Source organism: Cryptomeria japonica, unplaced genomic scaffold, assembly GCF_030272615.1.
Source record: "Cryptomeria japonica unplaced genomic scaffold, Sugi_1.0 HiC_scaffold_50, whole genome shotgun sequence".
In the NCBI taxonomy this organism is placed as follows: domain Eukaryota; kingdom Viridiplantae; phylum Streptophyta; class Pinopsida; order Cupressales; family Cupressaceae; genus Cryptomeria; species Cryptomeria japonica.
Window position 1 is genome coordinate 636,833 of NW_026728872.1, and position 5,668 is coordinate 642,500.

At 62.5% G+C, this 5,668-nt stretch overlaps 1 non-coding gene across 1 annotated transcript; it reads left to right on the forward strand.

Moving 5' to 3' along the window:
* Positions 1-2,789: 2,789 nt before the first annotated feature.
* LOC131862677 (5S ribosomal RNA) lies at positions 2,790-2,908 on the forward strand. The gene has a single exon (XR_009361615.1). It is a non-coding gene; the product is annotated as a 5S ribosomal RNA (ribosomal RNA).
* Positions 2,909-5,668: the final 2,760 nt, after the last annotated feature.

Below are 5,668 nucleotides of genomic sequence, written 5' to 3' on the forward strand. Positions count from 1 at the left end.
CAAGACAGGGTCTTTGAAGTTGGTGCAGTGCACACAACCAGGGGAGTCGACCCATCAAACGCAACACCTCCCCTATATAAAGCTATTTGTCCGATTCTCATACGTGTAGTCTGCAGCAGCGATTAGGACATCGACCCCAACTTCCGAATTCGTTTGCATTGACCGCACCAAAGGTGCACGCCTTGGTGTGCACCCTGGAGTGCACTTTGGTGCTCACCTCGGTGCACACTTTGGTGTGCACCTCGGTGTGCACCAAAGGTGCGCACCTTGGAGCGCACCAAAGGTGTACACTTTGGAGTGCACCACATAGGGTCTTTGAGAGGTTGGCGCAGTGCGCACACCAAGGTGGGTGTTGAGGTGCGTGCCGAGGTGGGTGGGTGCTAGGGTGCGCTCCATGGTGGGTGCCAGGGTGGGTGCGTGCTAGGGTGGATTCCAAAGAGGGTCATAGGGTGGGTGCCAAGGTGGGTTGGTGATATAGTGGGTTCAAAGGTGGGTACTAGGGTGGGTTCCAAGGTGGGTCACAAGTTGGGTGCCAGGATGCGTGGGTGTTAGGTTGGGTGCCAAGGTGGGCTCCTGCGTGGGTGGGTGCTAGGGTGGGTTTCAAGGTGGACGCGAGGGCGGGTGCCAAGGTGGGTAACAAGTTGGGTGTTAGGATGGGTGAGTGCTAGAGTGGGTGCCAAGGTGGGTGGGTGCTAAGGTGGATGCCAAGGTGGTTCACAGGGTGGGTGGGTTCTAGGGTGAGTTCCAAGGTGGGTCACAGGTTCAGTGCTAGGGTGGGTGTCAAGGCGGGTGTCGAGGTGCCTGGGTGCTAGGGTGTGGATGCCAATGTGGGTCATAGGGTGGGTACTAGGGTGGGCTGCAATGTGGGTGCCAAGGTGGGTAACATGCTCGGTGGGTTCTAAATTGGGTGCCAGGGTGGGTGTGCACCCACCTTGCCCGAGGTGGGTGCCAAGGTGCCAGTGTGGGTGGGTGCTAAGGTGGATGCCAAGGTGGGTGAGAAGGTGGGTGATAGGTTGAGTGGTAGGATGGGTGGGTGCCAAGATGGGTCACAGGGTGGGTGCAAGGGTGGGTAGGTGCTAGGGTTGGTGTCAGGGTGGGTGGGTGCTAGGTTGGGTTCCAAGGTGGGTGCGAGGGTGAGTGTCAAGGTGGGTCACAGGTTAGGTGCTAGGATGGGTGAGTGCTAGGGTGCAAAGGTGCCAGGGTGGGTGCTAGGATGGGTCGATGCTAGGGTGAGTGGCAAGGTGGGTCCACAAGTGTCAAGGTGGGTGCCGAGGTGGGTGCCAAGTCGGCGACTGCTATGGTGGATGCCAAGGTGGGTCACGGGGTGGGTGCCAAGTTGCTAGGTTGGGTTCCAAGGTGGGTGCCAACGTGGGTGCTAGGGTGCGTGGGTTAAAGGGTGTGTCACAACGTGGGTGCCAGGATGGGTGCGCACCCACACTGGCCAAGACGGGTGCGGGTGCAAGGTTGGGTTCCAAGCCCGGTCACAGGCTGGGTGCTAGGATGGGTGGGTGCCAAGGTGGGCACCAGGGTGGGTGCACCCACCCTGGCCAAGGTGGGTCACGGGGTGGGTCCTAGGGTGGGTAACGGGGTGGGTACTAAGGTGCGTGCCAAGGTGGGTCATAGGGTGGGTGCCAAGGTGGGCACCAGGGTGGGTGTGCACCAACCCTAGCCAGGGTAGGTCACGGGGTGGTTGTCGGGGTGGGCGTCAAGGAGCCAAGGTGGGTGGCAAGTAGCCAAGTTGCGTGCCAAGGTGGGTGTCGGGGTGGGTGCCAAGGATCCAAGGTGGGTGCCAAGGAACCAAGGTGGGTGTCTGGGTGGGTGCCGAGGTGGGAGCCAGGGTGGGTCCCAAGGTGAGTGCAAAGGTGGGTGCCAGGGTCAAGGTGAGTGCCAATGTGGGTTCCAAGGTGCCAGGGTCAGGGTGAGTGCCAATGTGGGTTCAAAGGTGCTAAGTTGGGTGCGAGGTTGGGTGCGAGGGTGGGTGGGTGCCAAGGTGTGCTAGGTGGAAGCCCGGGTGGGTCGGCATCCCATGGGTGTCGAGTTGGGTGCCTGATGGGTGCTTCTTGTCAAGTTTTAGTCGTCGGGACTCATTTCGAGCCTTAGAGGTCGTTTCTTGTCCGGTTGCCCTGTCTTCGACCTGGGAACCCAATTTTGGTCCTCGGGTCCCATTTTTTTTTGTCTCGCATCCCACTTTTGGCCTGTGGCCTTTTCGGGGTCGATTCTCGTTTTGGGCATCAGAGCATGTTTCTTCTCCTAAAACCCAATATTTGTTTATTAAGTCTCGGAACACATTTTTGTTCTCGTGGACCCATCATGGGTCTTGGAACGCATTTGTGGTCCTTGGGTCCCATTTTGCATCCCGAAACTTGTGTTTTGGTGCTTGATCCCTATTTTGGGTGCCCACCTTGCACCAAGTGCGCACCCGGGGCAAACCGAGCGCCTTGGTGCACCGGGGCAAGATCGAGCGTGCACCCGAGGCGCCCCGAACATGCACCAAGGTGCACTCGGCCCACATGTGAGCGCAGGTCGTTGCGCCCGAGGTGGTGTGTGGGCACCGCGTTGCAGACGGGACACTGCACGCACACGACGCCCCCTCCAGGTGCACGCACGTAGGCCGGGCCGGGTGCACACCCGACGCCCTAGCAAGGTGCGCGCACCCGGGCAGGGCTCACACTTGGCGAACGGGGCGCACTTCGCGAGGGAGGGTGTGCACCTCGACGGGGGTGGGTGGCCGGGGTGGATTCGCACGTGGGTCGCGGTTTGCTAAGTACACACTGCGACAAGCTCATAACGGGTGCGATCATACCAGCATTAGTGCACCGGATCCCATCAGAACTCCGCAGTTAAGCGCGCTTGGGCCGGAGTAGTACTGGGATGGGTGACCTCCCGGGAAGTCCCGGTGTTGCACCCTTTTTTAGTTTTTCGCCGGGCGTCGCAATGCTATTTGAATAAACCTTTTGCCCGTTTGCGTTCTCGTCGGGGCCGGGCCGGGCCGGGGTGCGCTGCCCGCACTACCGCGCGCGCGGGGGCGACACCGAGCGCGCACCCGAGGCACCCCGAGCACACAGGCCACGGTGCAACCCGGGCGTTGTGCGCGCACCCCGGTGCGCCCGAGGTGCTGCGCGCGCACCCAGGTGAAATCGGTGTGCACCTCGGCCAGTGCGCGCTCGGTCGAGTCGCGCACGTTGGCCAAGGTGCACGGTGATGTTTCTTACTCTAAGGTTCCGCACCAGACGCCCGGGACAGGTGAGCGAAGCTGGGCGGGGCCGGGTGCGCGGCCGGGGCAGGTGCACGCAGCTGGAGAGAGCTTTGGAGCACACTTCGGAGCGCACCAATGATGCGCTCCATTCAAAAGTTTCCTGAAAAGGCAAAAAAAGTTGAGATTATAGAATTTCCCACTTGAGAGATTGTAAAAAAAAAAAATTTAAAATGAAGGAAACGCGGGTGCCAAGGTGTGCGCAGCCCAGCCAAGGTGTGCGCACCAAGGCGCCCACCCTGGCGAAGGTGCACGCAAGGTGCGCACCCGAGGCAAACCGGACAATTAACCCAACTTTCGACTTCGCGCGCACCTTGGAGCGCACTTCGGAGCGCTCCTTGGTGCGCACCAATCTTGGGCACCTCGGAGTGCACCATGGCGCCCACCAAGGTGCGCACCCGGGGCAAACCGAGCTCCGACTTCGTGCGCACCTTGGAGCGCACGAAAGGTGCGCACCATGGCGCCCACCAAGGTGCGCAGCCCAGCCAAGGCGTGCGCATCAAGGTGCGCACCCTGGCGAAGGTGCGCACCCGGGGCAAACCGAGCTCCGACTTCGTGCGCACCTTGGAGCGCACAAAAGGTGCGCAACCCAGCCAAGGTGTGCGCACCCCGGTCAAACCGAGCTCCGAATCGTGCGCACCAGAGGTGCACGCCATCGTGCGCACCTTGGAGCACACTTCGGAGCCCTCCTTGGTGCGCGCCGATGTTGCGCACCTCGGAGCGCACCCGGGGAAAACAATGCAATTAACCCGACTTTCGACTTCGTGGGCACCTCGGAGCGCTCTCGGGTTCGCACCTCGGAGCACACCGAGGTGCGCACCTTTGATGCGCTGCCTTCACCAATTTCCAGAAAAGGCAAGAAAACATTGAGAAGGTGTGCGCACCGAGGTGCCCACCCTGGCGAAGGTGCACGCGAGGTGCGCACCCGGGGCAAACCGGGCTCCGACTTCGTGCACGCCGCACCTTGGAGCACACTTCGGAGCGCTCCTTGGTGCGCACCAGGGCGCGCAACCCAGCCGAGGTGCCCACCCCGGCGAAGGTGCACGCGAGGTGCGCACCCGGGGCAAACCGGGCTCCGACTTCGTGCACGCCATGGTGCCCACCGCGGCGAAGGTGCACGCGAGGTGCGCACCCGGGGCAAACCGGGCTCCGACTTCGTGCACGCCGCACCTTGGAGCACACTTCGGAGCGCTCCTTGGTGCGCACCATGGTGCCCACCAGGGCGCGCAACCCCGCCGAAGGTGCACGCGAGGTGCGCACCCGGGGCAAACCGGGCTCCGACTTCGTGCACGCCGCACCTTGGAGCACACTTCGGAGCGCTCCTTGGTGCGCACCATGGTGCCCACCAGGGCGCGCAACCCCGCCGAAGGTGCACGCGAGGTGCGCACCCGGGGCAAACCGGGCTCCGACTTCGTGCACGCCATGGTGCGCACCGCGGCGAAGGTGCGCACCCGGGGCAAACCGGGCTCCGACTTCGTGCACGCCGCACCTTGGAGCACACTTCGGAGCGCTCCTTGGTGCGCACCAGGGCGCGCAACCCAGCCGAGGTGCCCACCCCGGTGAAGGTGCACGCGAGGTGCGTACCCGGGGCAAACCGGGCTCCGACTTCGTGCACGCCGCACCTTGGAGCACACTTCGGAGCGCTCCTTGGTGCGCACCATGGTGCCCACCAGGCCGCGCAACCCAGCCAAGGTGTGCGCACCAAGGTGCACGCGAGGTGCGCACCCGGGGCAAACCGGGGTCCGACTTCGTGCACGCCGCACCTTGGAGCACACATCGGGGCGCTCCCGGGTTCGCACCGGCGTTGCGCACCGTGGTGGGCACCTCGGAGCACACCAAGGTGGGCAGCGAGGTGCGCACCTTTGATGCGATGCCTTCACTAATTTCCATAAAAGGCAAAAAAAAAACGAGATTTTAAAATTTCCGTTTTGAAAGATAGTGAGAAAAAGGGAATGCTGGTGCCATCTTGAGCCCGCCCTGGTGCGCAGCCCAGCCAAGGTGTGCGCACCAAGGTGCCCACCCTGGCGAAGGTGCGCGCCCGGGCAATTAACCCAACTTCCAACTTCGCGCGCGCCAGGGTGGGAGCGCACCCAACAACCGGGCCTGGGAAGAGCCAATGCGAGAAACCCCACCAAACGCTCTGACAAAAAAAGAGGGGGCGCTCCAGTAACCCCGCTTCGGAGCGCACCCTGGGCAAACCCAGCCAAGGTGCCCACCCCGGCCAAGGTGCAGGCGAGGTGCGCACCCGGGGCAAACCGGGCTCCGACAACGTGCACGCCGCACCTTGGAGCACACTTCGTAGCGCTCCCGGGTGCGCACCTCAGAGCACACCAAGGTGGGCAGCGAGGTGCGCACCTTTGATGCGCTGCCTTCACTAATTTCCAGAAAAGGCAAAAAAAAAAGGAGATTTTAAAA